Raw genomic sequence first — 21,113 nt, 5'->3', positions numbered from 1 at the left:
AGGATGGTGAAACAAACCGTCCACATGTGTGCATGTGCACATGGAGTGGGCGGTCGGCTGTGGATCAGTGCTAGAGGCACATGGCGATGCTTTTCTAAAAAAATCACGACAGAAGAAAACATTGTTGTTCTAGGTTCTATGAGTAAGATTCTTCGGTGTCTCATCCCTTTTAGGGTTATGTGAAAGATTTGGCTAGAAAGAAATGGTCGAATTTTTTAGGATAAGTATACCTCCCCTACCTTCTATATAGCTTGGAGAATCAAATTCAATGTGTCTATGTGGGCTAGTTATCACCAAGATTTTTGGGGTTACTCCGTAGAGTGTATTATTAGGAATTCGGAGATGATCTCGTCAAGCAATGTTCAGAAGAAGAAGAAGAAGAAGAAGATATCAGCTTTAGGAAACCTCCTTCCCCCAATATTCTTAAATTCAATGCTGATGGTAATCCCTTGGAAATTCTGGCAAAGCAAGAGTTGGAGGTGTGTTTAGAGATATCATTGGCATCATCATTTATGCGTTTTTAGGTCTGATTGGTGTAACAGACTCAACGGAGGCTGATGTTCGGGCTATCCACCTCAATATGAGCATCTTTAGGGAGAAGATGGAAAGTAAGTTGGAGGTGTGGAAAGTGATTCCTCTAATGTTATTTCTTGGACTCTAGGTAAGAGTGTAGGTCCTTGGAGTTTAGTTAGGTTTCTGGGTGAAATTTTTGCAATGTATGATAACAGATTTCTTTCCATTGCCTATATTCCTAGGAGTGCCAACGATCATCATGATCGATTGGCCAAATCAGGGACTTTACAGGATTCCTTGTATGTTGGGCAATCCTTGCCTACCAATTTGCACCTGTAATCTTTTCTCTCGTTTAATGTAGTTATCTTTCAACATTTAATGAAAGGTAAAAACAAAGGAAAAATAAGACCGCGATTACTATGGTTGGGAACCAAATTTGGGAAGCAAAACATGAAACAGAAACAAAAAAAAATGAAAAAATAGAGGATAAATGAGAAATAGGGAGGCAATACAAAATCATATAAGAAACACATTGAGAACATTGTAGGAAATGCATTAGAAATGTTTCATAAATGGTAGAAAAACGTCAAGGTAAACACATACGAAATACAAGAGAAATACGAAATATGAGTTTTCATAGTCTAGGATTTTGTTAATTTCAAATTTCTACGATCTTTTACACATAAAACAAACATTTATATTTTTCATAAATTTTATTTAAATTAGAGGTATATATAGATGATTTATGTATGTTCTTATATATTTTATTTTTTTGCATAATATTTTACTTATTTTATTTTTTATTATCATATAAATTATTATTTTCATATTTAATATATATTCCACAAATTTTTTTGGCGTGATTTCAACAAAAAAATTTCATGAGTTTCCACAAATTTCTCCACATGGAGGAAAACATTTTGTTTTGAGCCGGGTAGAACTTTCCCCTAAAACTAGCCATTAAGAGGAGGGTGCCCATTCCCTTATGACCCATCCACATCCCTTTTAATTTTTCCTATGTGGGATTTGTTCCTTTTGTGTGGAACCCCAACAATCACCCCCTCCGGGCGGATGGAAAATCTCGCCCCCATCCACATCCCTTTTAATATTTCCTGTGTGGGATTTGTTCCTTTTGCGTGGAACCCCAGCAATCACCCCCTCTAGGCGGATGGACAATTTTGCCCTCAATTTCCCCCTCCACATGGAAGCAACGTGTACAATCTCTCCCCTTCACGGTCCTCAAAGGTACACTGTGGTTACGAATATCCACCCTGAGAAATTTTTCCGTCCTCAAGGCACACCGGGGGAGGGTGCCCATTCCCTTATAACCCATCCACATCCCTTTCAATTTTTCCTATGTGGGATTTGCTGCTTTTGCGTGGAATCTAAACACATTTCCCAAATATGATTTCCGGAAACTACTGAATGACCTCTTTGCCTAAGATCTCAAGGACGTATGAGCAGACCTGCTGCAGGGGAATCGACCAGTTGATGAGTTACAGAAGGTTATTGTTCTTGTGAATATTTAACAGAAATCGATGTCCTGATTAGGTAGAAGCTAAAATACATGTGTAATTTCTTTAATGTATTACTGTTGTATTCAGAATAATTGGTGGATACTAAATTATGTATAATTTCTTTACAGTAGATGGATTGATTGCCTCCATCAAACTATCGAGATATAGAACACGTTTGCGATTATGCAGTTAGGTGGCCTTTCTAAGCTTTCTATGCCCTACATGTTCTTTCTTGTCTGTTTTTTAAGCTTATCGTTTATTTGATGAACTCACTTCCACGATTAATCAAGAATCGTCGGGATAAATTGAAGAAACATGGGTCTCAGTTTTCATGTGTGATAAAAGAGGTACAATTAAGGACCCAACTCTGCAAAAAGATTAGATGTACAAAGCCCTCCTAAAAATAATTAAAGCCCAATCGTGTTCACTAACAAATATTCCATTAATTTATGCCAAAAAAGCCCTTAGAATCCACATTGAATTGTTAATTATAAGCATCCAATTGAACCCGTATCTCCCGATATACATTACCAACAAAGAGGTAGACCTCGCAAAAAATGAGGTGGACCCCGGCCCACCCGTAATTTACGGGGTCCGGGTCTGAGTCATTATAAAGTGACCCGTTTGAAATTTGACCCGGCCCGTACAGGTCACATCAAAACTGGGCCGGGTAGACCCGTGGGTGCCCGTAAAAACCCAAATGATTTAGATTTTATATGGTGTAAGCCCTTATAGTCGTGTATTTTTCAGAAATTACTGTACAAACCACATGATAGGATGATCTAAACCGTCCAACTTAAATAGGTTTTGCCCCAAAAATCATTTCCATAGGATGATCCTAGCCCTCCGATCTATAGAGGTTTCCATGAATAATAATATGCAATTCCTCCATAGATCAAAAGGCTAGGATCATCCTATGGAAATGATTTTTTGGACACAACCTATTTACGTTATAGCCCATCACATGGACGTTTTAAATCATACTATTTTAGTGTGGGAATAAAAACAGCAAAAAAGGTGGGGGTGGCAGGTGTAAGCCCTTATAGTCCCGTATTTTTCAGAAATTGCTGTACATACCACATGATAGGATGATCTAAACCATCCATGTGATGAAACCCAACTTAAATAGGTTGTGCCCCAAAAATCATTTCCATAAGATGATCCTAGCGCTCTGATATGTAGAGGTTTATATAAATAATAATATGCAATTCCTCTATGGATCAGAAGGCTAGGATCATCCTATGGAAATGATGTTTTAGACACAACCTATTTACATTATGGCCCATCACATGGACATTTTGGATCATACTATTTTAGTGTGGGAATAAAAACAGCAAAAAAGGTGGGGGTGGCAGATGTAAGCCCTTAATATCGAATATCAAGGATGGGATGATGAGTACGTGTTCATACGGCCCTTCACCATACAATTCATCTCTTCAGGGAAATTCGGCCCCTATAGCAATACTTTCTTGCTTTCAACGGGCTTAAGCATTAATTTCTTTCGTACCACCTTGGCCTCATCTGTTACATTGGTTTGCGATGGGCATATGACAGAGATCACTTGAAAATACACTCAGAAAGCTGTGGTCTATGTCCCATTGATTGGCTTTAAGCATTGGATTGGATTGAATTATACCATGCATTATAAACAAGGTAACGTAATGTCAGTTACCTTTTTGGATACTATCTGGTTCTTTTGGTATATCAATACCTGTTTATTCAATTCTCACACAGACTTTTCTTGAAGCTATTATTTATCCTCACAAATATACTGGGGATATGAACCAATATCAATTAGAAATATAACACAGAAAGTTTCTAAATGTGAAAATTTATGGCAGTTTGTGAGTGTCGGAGTCCTCTGCATCTCACTTGATTGCATCCATTGCAATTAGTTTTCCCTTTCCTTCATAATGCAATACAATTTTTGGTATGGGGATTGTCTGTGTAAGATGTATTATGCAATACAATTTTGATGTGGGGATTGGATGTGTAAGTCACTTGACTGCATAGAGATCCTTTGATTAATCAATGGAGAATATCTTGGATGGCCTATAGCCTAAAAAGCTTGCCACTTGAATGTTCCTTCTTGTTTCAATGGTAGTCACAGGGGCTAATTGTCCTCAAAAGAGTAATGGGAGATTTGCTACGGACCATCCCAGAAGGCATTTTGTGGACCGGGTGTTATATGAGAGCAGCAGCTACATTACATAGGCTCACTTTTCAACAACCCGAGTTATATATATATTTATGTACATGTGCGGGCACCATATAACACAGCATAGAGAAAGCTCTAAGAGAAAGCTTATGACTGGGTAGTATTTGTGCAAGAAAGAATGGGATTTTGGAGAAAAATAGAGGACGGATAAAAAAAAAAGTTGCATTTCCACAAGAGGCATTTGCAAAGGGATACAGCCTATTTCTCTATCATTCTAGAAGGTACACCCGTGGGACATTATGGTGGCAAAGGCCCTAAGGTTATTAATCCAAAAAGGGAAGATGGAAACTTAAGGCAACTAGTATAGCTAATGAAATTACACATTTGCAATTCAGGAATGATATCCTCAGCTTGATCACTGACCCCACTCCAAGTCATGAAAAGATATATTAGGCTGCAATTGCTTTGGCAAGCCTCGTACAGGTTCCATATCTCTTTTTGGGCCCCTAAAAGCTTCTGTGAGCTTCAATACCTGCAACCCATATTTAAATATATATAGTTTAAATGAAGTCATTTTTGGGAAAAAGAAAACAGGTGCAAATGCTAGAAAGGGTAGTGGAAAACACAGACTTCATCTTGAAGTAGTTTCTTCTCAATGACCATATCCTCATTTTTCTTTTTGGAGTTTAATCATACCACGATTTGCAGCCCAACGAACGGCATGTATTACGGATATGGAGAAGTCCGCGACTTGAAAAAATCATAAATGCCAACCACGTTCATCCCATCCCTATTCAACCATGAGTTCGATGGTTCTCTCTTTCAATCTCCAATTTTCAAAGATTGTACCCTTTGTAAAGCTGCCAAGGAGTGGGATCTTAATAGCTTTTATAACCTCCCTAAAACCCTAAACCTAGGGTTAAGTATCATTGCTCAATTCTCGATTTATGAGGGATAAATCGTTCATTCCATCACCTGACGAGTGATTACCAATATAACCATCATCAATCGATAATTACAATAAAGAGATGGTGTGCATGACCCAATATAAAATCTCGACTTAATGAAATAGGAAAGGGAATAAATTATATGAGAAAAGGCCAGAAAACTCCATTTTGCCGATCAAATATCAAGGATGGGATGACAAGTACGTGTTAATACGGCCCTTCATAGAGTTTTTATATGGTGAAAGCCCGCATAGTCAAGTATTTTCTAAATAGTACTGTACGGATTGCACCATAGGATGATCCAAATCGTCCATTTGATGGATCACAATGTAAATATGTTGTGCCCCAAATTTCATTTCCATAGGATACCCTCCTTTCTATAGTGGTTCCCATAATATCAGTTCCTGTATAGATCGTAGTGCTGGGACCATCCTATGGAAACGAATGTTTGGGCACAGCTTAATTATATCAAATGAGCGGTTTGGATCACCCTATGGTGCAGCTGGTACACTAGTTTCTGAAAAAGAGTGGACTATATGGGCTTACAGTGATAGGAAATGGGAGAAATTATATGATGAAAGGCCGTACAAGTCCAACAGCAGCTCCTAAAAAGGTGAGCTGCTCAAATATCAAGGATCTCTGATTATTCCTGGCGGAAATGATTAAATCATTTGGAAAGAATCTAGAGATGGTCGTTTGACCCTGAAAAGTGCTTGGAAGAAAATTAGAAACAAATCTCCTAGAATTGTCTAGTTCAGCTCCATCTGGTTCAAAGGCCACATCCCAAAGTTCAGTCTCAAAGCCTGGCTTGCAACGCATCTCCGTCTAAGTATCTCTCTAAGTTGAACTTGTTAGTGATTTTGCATTTTCAAAATCATGTATATTACATGTTTTAGTGTTTTGGAAAATGTTTTATCAAAAGCGTTTGGGAAAAAGAAAAAGTTTTCTTGGAAATATTTACTTTTACAAAAGGATGTAGAAGTGTAGTTGAAAAAGATAGTTCCACATCGGATGAGAGAAAAGAAAGAGAAGGGCTTATAAAGCACTACCTTTTCTAACTCTTGTTGATTGCACATTGGGTTGAACCCATGGTTGGACCCGCGGGACGGTGCAACGCACCGTTCGCACACGCGCGCGCGCGGCGTGGGCAATGGGCTATAGGGCGCATAGTGGCGCTTTATTGGCGCTTTTTTAGGCGCACTTTGCACTTTAATTTTTCCAGATTTGATCTGCACCGTTGGATCAAGATGAAGATGGACCGGTCGGATGGGTGGGTCAAATGGTTCGCAGGCCCATCAAGCCGAATGGTTCAGTTGGGTTGGGCTTCGGTTCGGGCCTAACGGTGGGCCCGTTTCGGTTCGGGCCTAACGGTCGGCCCAACGGGCCCATGACTCCAACGGTCAAAGGGTGTGATCAAATGGGTTGTGTCCCTTTCCCCATCGGTCATGTGCCAAGGGGGTGCGATCCACACCATAGATGATTGATCTAACGATGACTGGGTTGGAAAGAGGTTTTACTCAAGCCAACAGTCACATCTAGGATCGATCAGGACCGTTCAATATCAATGGGTGCGATCTAACGGTCAGATTTCAAACATTCTGGAAAGGTGCCCTGTAGAGGTGTTTTTCACACTGAAAAGACACCAGATGGTCTATGATGGTCTATAAAAATGTGCAAACTTCAGTCATTTCATATAGAAATCTAATTGGCAATTCTGACAGACTTTACACTCTCTTCTACACTCCTACTAAAATCCCCAAGTATTTATACATACTGTTTTTCTTTTGTTTACTGTTCTAGATACTGTTTTTCTGCAGAAACAGAATCTAGAGATTTCTCTAAGGCTTGAAATTTCGGAAGGGCATTTCGGGTTTGATTCCGCTAGTGCTACGCGTCATCAAACATTAGTAGGGCTTCCCTACTAGGCTTCATTGTATCTTGGAGGCAATTCGCGGATCCCCTTTGCACACTACTAGTGGGGGCGAATCTTGTCTTAAGGAAAGTGATATCACGCCTTGAAGCAACAAGTTTCTGTTTTCTATCATCAACAGTACCCTCAACAAATTTTCCAACAATCTTAAGACAAGATTTTCTACTGTTGTTTCAATGGCACTTTATTCAGTTCGTCAAATGACCCAAGACTTTGTCAAACTCGAACGTTTCGACAAAGGAAATTTCAAGCGCTGGCAGAAGAAGCTGCACTTCATTTTGACATCACTCAAAGTGGTCCATGTTCTCACAACTCTAAAGCCGTCAGCAAATGAAAATGAAACTTTGGCGGAGGCTCGTGCAAGGATGAAGTGGGAACAGGATGACTACATTTGCAAAGGGCACATCCTAAATGCTATGTCAGATACACTATTTGACATATATCAAGGCATGGGATCAGCAAGTGAAATCTGGAATGCACTTGAAGCCAAATACTTGGCGGAAGACGCTAGTAGCAAGAAATTCACTGTGAGTCAATTTTTAAATTTTAAAATGGTAGATGATAAGTCTGTTATTGATCAATTACATGAAATACAACATGTAATTAATCAAATTCATTTGCAAGGCATCCTTCTTGATGATTCCTTCATTGTCCCGTCAATTATTGACAAACTTCCACCAAATTGGAAAAACTTTAGAAAAAGTCTAAAACACAAGAAAGAGGAAATGTCTATTGAAGACTTGGCTCAATGCCTCAGGATTGAGGAAGAGTCAAGAATCAGAGACAAGAAAGAAAATGAAACTGTATCCTCTAAGATCCATTTGGTGGAAAATGTCAAGAATTCGAACCAACAAAGAAAAGGCAATTGGAAGAGAAACAAACACCCTGAAAAGAATACTAATAAGAATAAGAAAAGAAAAGAAAGGGTGCTTGTTTCAACTGTGGCAAACCAGGCCATTACAAGAGTGAGTGCCGACTTCTTAAGGATAAGAAGTCGGGTGCACCAACAGACAAAGAAAAGTTTGTCGCCATGATTTCAGAGGCAAATATGCTTGAAGATGGCAATGATTGGTGGATTGACTCTGGTGCGACGATGCATGTCTGTAAAGACAGGAACCTGTTTTCAACTTATGAAACAGTTGAAGATGGAAGCGTGTTATACATGGGAAATTCGTCGACAGCAGAAGTCAAAGGGAAGGGCAAGGTGGAACTTGAGTTCACATCCGGCAAGCGACTCACTCTAACCGGTGTCTACCATGTACCAGAAGTTAGAAAGAACTTAGTGTCTGGAAGCATTCTCAACAAGAATGGCTTCAAACTTGTATTTGAATCTGACAAGTTCATTCTTTCTAAGGGGGGTACTTTTGTTGGGAAGGGATATATGTATGAAGGGATGTTCAAACTTAATATCAATAAAGTGAATGTCTTTGCTTATGTTTTGGATTCTTCTTTATCTTTATGGCATAATCGTTTAGGACATGTAAATACTAGGAAAATGAATGATATGGTTAAGTTAACCTTAATTCCTAAATATGAAAATGACTTAGTAGATAGATGTAAAACATGCATGCAAACCAAGATAATTACTAAGTCATTTCCTAAAGTAGATAGAACTTCTAACTTGTTAGATTTAATTCATAGTGATGTATGTGACATTCATAGTGTTCCCACAAAGGGAGGTAAAAAGTACTTTGTTACATTTATTGATGATTATTCTAAGTACTGTTATGTTTATCTACTTAGTCATAAAGATGAGGTTTTAGAAAAATTTAAGATTTATAAAACTGAAGTAGAAAACCAATGTATAACAAGCATTAAATGTCTCAGATCAGATAGAGGTGGTGAATATCACTTTCCTCATTTCTGTGAATCAGTAGGCATAGTCCATGAAACTTCTGCCCCTTATACACCACAACAAAATGGTGTAGCAGAAAGGAAGAATAGGACACTTACTGAAATGATTAATGCTATGCTTGTTAATTCTGGTTTAAATAAAAGTTTTTGGGGTGAAGCCTTACTTACAGCTTGTCACATTTTGAATAGGGTACCAAGTAAGAAATCTGATATAACCCCTTATGAATTGTGGAAGAAAAGGAAACCAAACTTAAGTTACCTTAAAGTTTGGGGTTGTAGATCTATAGTTAAAGTCCCTAAACCTAAGTTAAGGAAATTAGGTGAAAAGGGTATTGAGTGTATCTTTTTGGGATATGCTAGTCACAGTAAGGCCTATAGGTTCTTAGTTATAGAACCCAATGATTTTATAGATGTCAATACCATAATTGAATCTAGAGATGCCTTTTTCTATGAAAATAGGTTCACTTCAATTCCTAAAGAAATTGAACCTACAACTTCTGTAGATCATCATTTAGAATCACAAACAGAAGTTGGTGAACCTAGTGTACAACCTAGTAAAATAAGAAGAAGCTCAAGAGATAGAAGGGATAGGAGTTTTGGCCCTGACTTTGTAACCTACCTGGTAGAAGGGACAAGGGAAAAACTCCAAGGTTCTATCTTGTTAAACTTTAGCATAGAAAGTGACCCTCAAACCTATGGAGAAGCCATAAAGTCACAAGATGCTGCTTTTTGGAAAGAAGCAATTAATGACGAAATGGATTCTATCATGGGTAATAAAACTTGGATTTTGGTTGATCTACCACCTGGGTCTAAACCTATAGGATGTAAATGGATCTTCAAGAAGAAGATCAAAGTAGATGGGACCATAGAAAAGTTTAAGGCAAGGTTAGTTGCCAAAGGGTTTACTCAAAAACCCGGTATTGATTTCTTTGACACATATGCACCTGTTGCTAGGATTTCTACCATTAGAGTGTTGATTGCCCTTGCTTCCATATACAAACTTCACATTCACCAGATGGATGTTAAATCCGCATTCTTAAATGGTGAACTTGATGAAGAAGTGTATATGGAACAACCTGAGGGATTTATTCTGCCAGGCCAAGAGCATAAAGTATGTAAGCTTATCAAATCTTTGTATGGGCTTAAGCAAGCCCCTAAACAATGGCATGAAAGATTTGATAAAGTCTTAGTGTCAAATGGTTATAAGATACATGAGTCAGATAAATGTATATACAGTAAATTTAAGGGTGGCAAAGGTGTTGTTATTTGTTTATATGTTGATGACATGTTAATTTTTAGTACCGATATTGAAAGCATTCAAAGTACTAAATCATATCTTTCTCAAAACTTTGATATGAAAGATATGGGTGAAGCTGATGTGATTTTGGGTATTAGAATCATAAGACAGAATAATGGTCTTATTCTAACACAATCACATTATATTGAGAAAGTTCTCAAAAAGTTTAACCATTTTGAATGTTCACCCATTTCAACACCTTTTGACCCAAATATAAAGTTGTATCTTAATACTGGTAGGACTATCTCTCAACTAGGGTATGCTAGTGTAATTGGTAGTCTTATGTATGCTATGACTTGTACTAGGCCAGACATAGCATATGCTGTAGGTAAACTTAGTAGGTTTACCAGTAATCCTAGTTTTTCTCATTGGAATGCAGTCTATAGAGTTTTAAAATATTTAAAGAAAACTATAGACTATGGTTTATGTTATAGTGGGTATCCAACTGTAATAGAAGGATACTCTGATGCTAGTTGGATAACTGAGCGTATAGACCATTTATCAACCAGTGGGTGGATTTTCACCCTTGGTGGGGGAGCAGTCTCCTGGGCCTCTAAGTAACAGACATGCATAACAACTTCAACTATGGAAGCAGAGTTTATAGCTCTGGCAGCATGCTGTAAAGAGGCGGAATGGCTTCGGAATTTGTTATTGGAAATTCCGTTATGGTCTAAACCAATGCCATCGATTTATGTCCATTGTGATAGTCAGGCCACACTATCAAGGGCATATAATCATGTTTATAATGGTAAGTCCAGACATATAGGACTTAGACATAGTGCTATAAGAGAGTTACTTACTAATGGAGTAGTAACTATTGATTTTGTGAGATCGAGCCAAAACTTGGCCGATCCATTCACTAAAGCTCTTGCAAGAGATCTGGTGTGTAAAACATCATTAGGGATGGGGTTAAAGCCATTAACCAATAGTCACCAATGATGGAACATCAACTCAACACTTGAATAAACATCAAGTCTTGAGTTCAATGAGTCCAAGTACATCATATGGAGTGACTGCAAGCACTATAATCTGTATTATTTGCCATCCCAAGGTAAAGTGCTTGGTACCTGTAATGTTTAAAAGGAGAAGGCTGAGTATTTAAACTCTTAATAGGCTTATAACATAGTGTTGGAGTGTTTTAGTTACAGGGGCACTCTTGATAAGCCTACCTATGTGAGTGTGGAAGTGGTGCCGCTTCCTATGAGACCTGGCTAGTCTCTAGAGCGCTCATGAAACCAAGATATAGACACAAGGCCAGTACATGTGTCGGTTTTAGAAATTGCCCAAAGAGGTGAAATCTTGTGTGTGAGACGTATCCGGTTAACCAAATAGAATAGCTAGTTCAAAGATACGTCTACTATGCAATTCTGGTTAACTTTGATATGTCCTCACTAAGTGAAGGTTCAAATCGAGAGATACCTTCATCTATGCATAAGATTTCCAAGCCTGATGAGAAAATTTTCTTTGATTTTGAAAATGGTGGGGGATTGTTAGTGATTTTGCATTTTCAAAATCATGTATATTACATGTTTTAGTGTTTTGGAAAATGTTTTATCAAAAGCGTTTGGGAAAAAGAAAAAGTTTTCTTGGAAATATTTGCTTTTACAAAAGGATGTAGAAGTGTAGTTGAAAAAGATAGTTCCACATCGGATGAGAGAAAAGAAAGAGAAGGGCTTATAAAGCACTACCTTTTCTAACTCTTGTTGATTGCACATTGGGTTGAACCCATGGTTGGACCCGCGGGACGGTGCAACGCACCGTTCGCACACGCGCACGCGCACGCGCGCGCGCGGCGTGGGCAATGGGCTATAGGGCGCATAGTGGCGCTTTATTGGCGCTTTTTTAGGCGCACTTTGCACTTCGCACGTACGCAACGTCGCGAGGAGCGATTGGAGCCTTTAATTTTTCCAGATTTGATCTGCACCGTTGGATCAAGATGAAGATGGACCGGTCGGATGGGTGGGTCAAATGGTTCGCAGGCCCATCAAGCCGAATGGTTCAGTTGGGTTGGGCTTCGGTTCGGGCCTAACGGTGGGCCCGTTTCGGTTCGGGCCTAACGGTCGGCCCAACGGGCCCATGACTCCAACGGTCAAAGGGTGTGATCAAATGGGTTGTGTCCCTTTCCCCATCGGTCATGTGCCAAGGGGGTGCGATCCACACCATAGATGATTGATCTAACGATGACTGGGTTGGAAAGAGGTTTTACTCAAGCCAACAGTCACATCTAGGATCGATCAGGACCGTTCAATATCAATGGGTGCGATCTAACGGTCAGATTTCAAACATTCTGGAAAGGTGCCCTGTAGAGGTGTTTTTCACACTGAAAAGACACCAGATGGTCTATGATGGTCTATAAAAATGTGCAAACTTCAGTCATTTCATATAGAAATCTAATTGGCAATTCTGACAGACTTTACACTCTCTTCTACACTCCTACTAAAATCCCCAAGTATTTATACATACTGTTTTTCTTTTGTTTACTGTTCTAGATACTGTTTTTCTGCAGAAACAGAATCTAGAGATTTCTCTAAGGCTTGAAATTTCGGAAGGGCATTTCGGGTTTGATTCCGCTAGTGCTACGCGTCATCAAACATTAGTAGGGCTTCCCTACTAGGCTTCATTGTATCTTGGAGGCAATTCGCGGATCCCCTTTGCACACTACTAGTGGGGGCGAATCTTGTCTTAAGGAAAGTGATATCACGCCTTGAAGCAACAAGTTTCTGTTTTCTATCATCAACAGTACCCTCAACAAATTTTCCAACAATCTTAAGACAAGATTTTCTACTGTTGTTTCAATGGCACTTTATTCAGTTCGTCAAATGACCCAAGACTTTGTCAAACTCGAACGTTTCGACAAAGGAAATTTCAAGCGCTGGCAGAAGAAGCTGCACTTCATTTTGACATCACTCAAAGTGGTCCATGTTCTCACAACTCTAAAGCCGTCAGCAAATGAAAATGAAACTTTGGCGGAGGCTCGTGCAAGGATGAAGTGGGAACAGGATGACTACATTTGCAAATGGCACATCCTAAATGCTATGTCAGATACACTATTTGACATATATCAAGGCATGGGATCAGCAAGTGAAATCTGGAATGCACTTGAAGCCAAATACTTGGCGGAAGACGCTAGTAGCAAGAAATTCACTGTGAGTCAATTTTTAAATTTTAAAATGGTAGATGATAAGTCTGTTATTGATCAATTACATGAAATACAACATGTAATTAATCAAATTCATTTGCAAGGCATCCTTCTTGATGATTCCTTCATTGTCCCGTCAATTATTGACAAACTTCCACCAAATTGGAAAGACTTTAGAAAAAGTCTAAAACACAAGAAAGAGGAAATGTCTATTGAAGACTTGGCTCAATGCCTCAGGATTGAGGAAGAGTCAAGAATCAGAGACAAGAAAGAAAATGAAACTGTATCCTCTAAGATCCATTTGGTGGAAAATGTCAAGAATTCGAACCAACAAAGAAAAGGCAATTGGAAGAGAAACAAACACCCTGAAAAGAATACTAATAAGAATAAGAAAAGAAAGGGTGCTTGTTTCAACTGTGGCAAACCAGGCCATTACAAGAGTGAGTGCCGACTTCTTAAGGATAAGAAGTCGGGTGCACCAACAGACAAAGAAAAGTTTGTCGCCATGATTTCAGAGGCAAATATGCTTGAAGATGGCAATGATTGGTGGATTGACTCTGGTGCGACGATGCATGTCTGTAAAGACAGGAACCTGTTTTCAACTTATGAAACAGTTGAAGATGGAAGCGTGTTATACATGGGAAATTCGTCGACAGCAGAAGTCAAAGGGAAGGGCAAGGTGGAACTTGAGTTCACATCCGGCAAGCGACTCACTCTAACCGGTGTCTACCATGTACCAGAAGTTAGAAAGAACTTAGTGTCTGGAAGCATTCTCAACAAGAATGGCTTCAAACTTGTATTTGAATCTGACAAGTTCATTCTTTCTAAGGGGGGTACTTTTGTTGGGAAGGGATATATGTATGAAGGGATGTTCAAACTTAATATCAATAAAGTGAATGTCTTTGCTTATGTTTTGGATTCTTCTTTATCTTTATGGCATAATCGTTTAGGACATGTAAATACTAGGAAAATGAATGATATGGTTAAGTTAACCTTAATTCCTAAATATGAAAATGACTTAGTAGATAGATGTAAAACATGCATGCAAACCAAGATAATTACTAAGTCATTTCCTAAAGTAGATAGAACTTCTAACTTGTTAGATTTAATTCATAGTGATGTATGTGACATTCATAGTGTTCCCACAAAGGGAGGTAAAAAGTACTTTGTTACATTTATTGATGATTATTCTAAGTACTGTTATGTTTATCTACTTAGTCATAAAGATGAGGTTTTAGAAAAATTTAAGATTTATAAAACTGAAGTAGAAAACCAATGTATAACAAGCATTAAATGTCTCAGATCAGATAGAGGTGGTGAATATCACTTTCCTCATTTCTGTGAATCAGTAGGCATAGTCCATGAAACTTCTGCCCCTTATACACCACAACAAAATGGTGTAGCAGAAAGGAAGAATAGGACACTTACTGAAATGATTAATGCTATGCTTGTTAATTCTGGTTTAAATAAAAGTTTTTGGGGTGAAGCCTTACTTACAGCTTGTCACATTTTGAATAGGGTACCAAGTAAGAAATCTGATATAACCCCTTATGAATTGTGGAAGAAAAGGAAACCAAACTTAAGTTACCTTAAAGTTTGGGGTTGTAGATCTATAGTTAAAGTCCCTAAACCTAAGTTAAGGAAATTAGGTGAAAAGGGTATTGAGTGTATCTTTTTGGGATATGCTAGTCACAGTAAGGCCTATAGGTTCTTAGTTATAGAACCCAATGATTTTATAGATGTCAATACCATAATTGAATCTAGAGATGCCTTTTTCTATGAAAATAGGTTCACTTCAATTCCTAAAGAAATTGAACCTACAACTTCTGTAGATCATCATTTAGAATCACAAACAGAAGTTGGTGAACCTAGTGTACAACCTAGTAAAATAAGAAGAAGCTCAAGAGATAGAAGGGATAGGAGTTTTGGCCCTGACTTTGTAACCTACCTGGTAGAAGGGACAAGGGAAAAACTCCAAGGTTCTATCTTGTTAAACTTTAGCATAGAAAGTGACCCTCAAACCTATGGAGAAGCCATAAAGTCACAAGATGCTGCTTTTTGGAAAGAAGCAATTAATGACGAAATGGATTCTATCATGGGTAATAAAACTTGGATTTTGGTTGATCTACCACCTGGGTCTAAACCTATAGGATGTAAATGGATCTTCAAGAAGAAGATCAAAGTAGATGGGACCATAGAAAAGTTTAAGGCAAGGTTAGTTGCCAAAGGGTTTACTCAAAAACCCGGTATTGATTTCTTTGACACATATGCACCTGTTGCTAGGATTTCTACCATTAGAGTGTTGATTGCCCTTGCTTCCATATACAAACTTCACATTCACCAGATGGATGTTAAATCCGCATTCTTAAATGGTGAACTTGATGAAGAAGTGTATATGGAACAACCTGAGGGATTTATTCTGCCAGGCCAAGAGCATAAAGTATGTAAGCTTATCAAATCTTTGTATGGGCTTAAGCAAGCCCCTAAACAATGGCATGAAAGATTTGATAAAGTCTTAGTGTCAAATGGTTATAAGATACATGAGTCAGATAAATGTATATACAGTAAATTTAAGGGTGGCAAAGGTGTTGTTATTTGTTTATATGTTGATGACATGTTAATTTTTAGTACCGATATTGAAAGCATTCAAAGTACTAAATCATATCTTTCTCAAAACTTTGATATGAAAGATATGGGTGAAGCTGATGTGATTTTGGGTATTAGAATCATAAGACAGAATAATGGTCTTATTCTAACACAATCACATTATATTGAGAAAGTTCTCAAAAAGTTTAACCATTTTGAATGTTCACCCATTTCAACACCTTTTGACCCAAATATAAAGTTGTATCTTAATACTGGTAGGACTATCTCTCAACTAGGGTATGCTAGTGTAATTGGTAGTCTTATGTATGCTATGACTTGTACTAGGCCAGACATAGCATATGCTGTAGGTAAACTTAGTAGGTTTACCAGTAATCCTAGTTTTTCTCATTGGAATGCAGTCTATAGAGTTTTAAAATATTTAAAGAAAACTATAGACTATGGTTTATGTTATAGTGGGTATCCAACTGTAATAGAAGGATACTCTGATGCTAGTTGGATAACTGAGCGTATAGACCATTTATCAACCAGTGGGTGGATTTTCACCCTTGGTGGGGGAGCAGTCTCCTGGGCCTCTAAGAAACAGACATGCATAACAACTTCAACTATGGAAGCAGAGTTTATAGCTCTGGCAGCATGCTGTAAAGAGGCGGAATGGCTTCGGAATTTGTTATTGGAAATTCCGTTATGGTCTAAACCAATGCCATCGATTTATGTCCATTGTGATAGTCAGGCCACACTATCAAGGGCATATAATCATGTTTATAATGGTAAGTCCAGACATATAGGACTTAGACATAGTGCTATAAGAGAGTTACTTACTAATGGAGTAGTAACTATTGATTTTGTGAGATCGAGCCAAAACTTGGCCGATCCATTCACTAAAGCTCTTGCAAGAGATCTGGTGTGTAAAACATCATTAGGGATGGGGTTAAAGCCATTAACCAATAGTCACCAATGATGGAACATCAACTCAACACTTGAATAAACATCAAGTCTTGAGTTCAATGAGTCCAAGTACATCATATGGAGTGACTGCAAGCACTATAATCTGTATTATTTGCCATCCCAAGGTAAAGTGCTTGGTACCTGTAATGTTTAAAAGGAGAAGGCTGAGTATTTAAACTCTTAATAGGCTTATAACATAGTGTTGGAGTGTTTTAGTTACAGGGGCACTCTTGATAAGCCTACCTATGTGAGTGTGGAAGTGGTGCCGCTTCCTATGAGACCTGGCTAGTCTCTAGAGCGCTCATGAAACCAAGATATAGACACAAGGCCAGTACATGTGTCGGTTTTAGAAATTGCCCAAAGAGGTGAAATCTTGTGTGTGAGACGTATCCGGTTAACCAAATAGAATAGCTAGTTCAAAGATACGTCTACTATGCAATTCTGGTTAACTTTGATATGTCCTCACTAAGTGAAGGTTCAAATCGAGAGATACCTTCATCTATGCATAAGATTTCCAAGCCTGATGAGAAAATTTTCTTTGATTTTGAAAATGGTGGGGGATTGTTAGTGATTTTGCATTTTCAAAATCATGTATATTACATGTTTTAGTGTTTTGGAAAATGTTTTATCAAAAGCGTTTGGGAAAAAGAAAAAGTTTTCTTGGAAATATTTGCTTTTACAAAAGGATGTAGAAGTGTAGTTGAAAAAGATAGTTCCACATCGGATGAGAGAAAAGAAAGAGAAGGGCTTATAAAGCACTACCTTTTCTAACTCTTGTTGATTGCACATTGGGTTGAACCCATGGTTGGACCCGCGGGACGGTGCAACGCACCGTTCGCACACGCGCACGCGCACGCGCGCGCGCGGCGTGGGCAATGGGCTATAGGGCGCATAGTGGCGCTTTATTGGCGCTTTTTTAGGCGCACTTTGCACTTCGCACGTACGCAACGTCGCGAGGAGCGATTGGAGCCTTTAATTTTTCCAGATTTGATCTGCACCGTTGGATCAAGATGAAGATGGACCGGTCGGATGGGTGGGTCAAATGGTTCGCAGGCCCATCAAGCCGAATGGTTCAGTTGGGTTGGGCTTCGGTTCGGGCCTAACGGTGGGCCCGTTTCGGTTCGGGCCTAACGGTCGGCCCAACGGGCCCATGACTCCAACGGTCAAAGGGTGTGATCAAATGGGTTGTGTCCCTTTCCCCATCGGTCATGTGCCAAGGGGGTGCGATCCACACCATAGATGATTGATCTAACGATGACTGGGTTGGAAAGAGGTTTTACTCAAGCCAACAGTCACATCTAGGATCGATCAGGACCGTTCAATATCAATGGGTGCGATCTAACGGTCAGATTTCAAACATTCTGGAAAGGTGCCCTGTAGAGGTGTTTTTCACACTGAAAAGACACCAGATGGTCTATAAAAATGTGCAAACTTCAGTCATTTCATATAGAAATCTAATTGGCAATTCTGACAGACTTTACACTCTCTTCTACACTCCTACTAAAATCCCCAAGTATTTATACATACTGTTTTTCTTTTGTTTACTGTTCTAGATACTGTTTTTCTGCAGAAACAGAATCTAGAGATTTCTCTAAGGCTTGAAATTTCGGAAGGGCATTTCGGGTTTGATTCCGCTAGTGCTACGCGTCATCAAACATTAGTAGGGCTTCCCTACTAGGCTTCATTGTATCTTGGAGGCAATTCGCGGATCCCCTTTGCACACTACTAGTGGGGGCGAATCTTGTCTTAAGGAAAGTGATATCACGCCTTGAAGCAACAAGTTTCTGTTTTCTATCATCAACAGTACCCTCAACAAATTTTCCAACAGAACTCTGATGCGTCTCTAAACGCAACAGAAGCTTCCATTGGTGGGCTTCTTCGCTCTTCAAATGGAAATGTCATTGCTATGTTCTCTGTCCCCCATACCCAACTGACCATCCAGGAACTCGAGCTTGAAGCCATTTTTTAAGGAGTATCCCTTGCTGCCTCACTTCTCATCAAAGATATATGGATCGAGTCGGATTCCCTTGAATCCCTTCTAGCTGTAAATCTTATCAAGGGGCTCTTTTCTTGTCCTTGGAAGAGAAGAGGCACCCTAGCTGCTATTCACAAGACCCTCTGCAAATTCCAGAACTGGAATCTTTCCTACATCTGGCGGGAAGCAATGCTTTCAACGGGCTTAAGCATTAATTTCTTTTGTACCACCTTGGCCTCAGCCGTTACATTGGAATATATGACAGAGATCACTTGAAAATACAATCAGAAAGCTTGGTCTATGTTCCATGGATTGGCTTGAAGGTCTTGGATTGGATTGAATTATATTATGCATTACAAACAGGGCTAACGTAATCTCAGTTACCTCTTTGGATACTATTTGGTTCTTTTGGTATATCAATACATGTTTATTCAATTCTCACACACACACTTTTCTTGAACCTGTTATGTATCCTCACATGTACTGTTTCTAAGTGATGAAGATGTGTACCCATATCAATCAGAAATATAACATAAATAAAGTTCCTAAATGTGAAAATATAACTCGGGTTGGGTCGGGCTCGGGTTGGCAAAAAGGCCGGGCTGCTCAGGTCGGGTCGAGTAAATGGTTGCTCGGGTTGGGTTGGGGTTGGCCTCAACCCGAACCCGACCTGCCCGAGTTGCACCCCCTAGATATTAGGCTGCAATTGCTTTGACAAGCCTCGGAAAGGTTCCATATCTCTTTTTGGGCCCCTAAAAGCTTCTTTGTGAGCTTCAATACCTGCAACCCATATTTAGATATCTATAGTTTAAATGCAGTCATTTTTGGGAAAAGAAAACAGGTGCAAATGCTGGAAAAGGTGGTGGAAAATACAGACCTCATCTTGAAGTTGTTTCTTCTCAATGACCATATCCTCATTTTTCTTCTTGAAACCAAGTTTGCACTTGTTGGGCTTCAAATTTTGCAACACTGAACTTCGTCTTCACGTCTGCTAAATCCGCTCCATTCATTCCCCCTATCCTCCTCTTCTGTCCTGTTTTTCCCTTCCCTCCTCTTCTGTCCTGCGTACTCATCATCCTTCCCTTGATATTTGATAGGACAACAGCACACTTTCTCAGATGCTGTTGTTCGATCAAATATCAAGGGTAGTACTTCCATTGTACGCTGAATACGAGCATGTCCGCTCGTTCAGCGTATAATTTCTCTAATAATAAAACTAGTTTTTCCTTTATGATTTGAATGGAGGACAGAGGTATCATAATGTGATCTCTATGGCCAATGATAGCCATATTACTAATATTTTGCTTTATATACATCATTAGAGGAATTTGCTTTATTCCGAACTTCCCTTGCAACAGCAAATATTCTCATTTAGAAGGAAAAAAAAAAAAGAGCAACCAAACAACTTTAAATAAACACACAAGTAAAAGATGTTAATAGTTATCAAGAATGGAAAAAAAAACAAAAAATTTTAATTTATCAAACAGTAGTAGTTTAAGCATTTTCCTATTGCAATTAAGTGAAAATATGCCTACTCTAGCAATAAATAACTTGCTAGCTATTCTATATAATCAAGTTGATTGAAGGTACATCATAATCCACTTTCTAGTGTTGCTCTAAAATATCTCAATTATGTGTAATAGTTTGGTGATGCATATTAACATAATGAAGCTACCTACAAAAATACTCAAAACAAATGTTAACATAAAAATATGATAGTACAACACTAGTTTGTATACAAAGATAGTAAAAGAAAATAAATATCACGAGTTGTGGAGGTCGAATGAAAACTTAAAACACTTTAATTTCTCACAAAATTTTGAAGCCTCACCTCCAATACTTTGACGCGATATCACTGTGAATAACTAAAATCATAGCAAATTAACGCTCCAAATAATTACCTTTCAATTTCTGTCCAATTTGAAACCCTAAGAAATCTGGGATTCTACCAAACGGAAATTGAAAGGTTATTCGGAGCGTTAGTCTGATATGATTTTACTTTTTCAATGGTATAGAGCCCAAATATTGAAGGCGTTGAAGTTTTGTGAGAAAATTAAGTGTTTCTATGTTTCAATTCGACCCACAAAACTCGAGACTCGAGATATTTATTTTATTTATATTCCTATATTATCTTTGCGAAAAAATAGTGTTGCAATGTCATATTTTTATTCTATCATTTGTTTTGAGTATTTTAGTAGGTAGCTTCATTATCTCAATATGCATTATCAAAC

Source organism: Tasmannia lanceolata, unplaced genomic scaffold, assembly GCF_043159265.1.
Source record: "Tasmannia lanceolata isolate RefF3 unplaced genomic scaffold, GAP_Taslan_0.1 ptg000008l, whole genome shotgun sequence".
NCBI lineage: Eukaryota > Viridiplantae > Streptophyta > Magnoliopsida > Canellales > Winteraceae > Tasmannia > Tasmannia lanceolata.
This window is presented reverse-complemented; position numbering follows the sequence as displayed.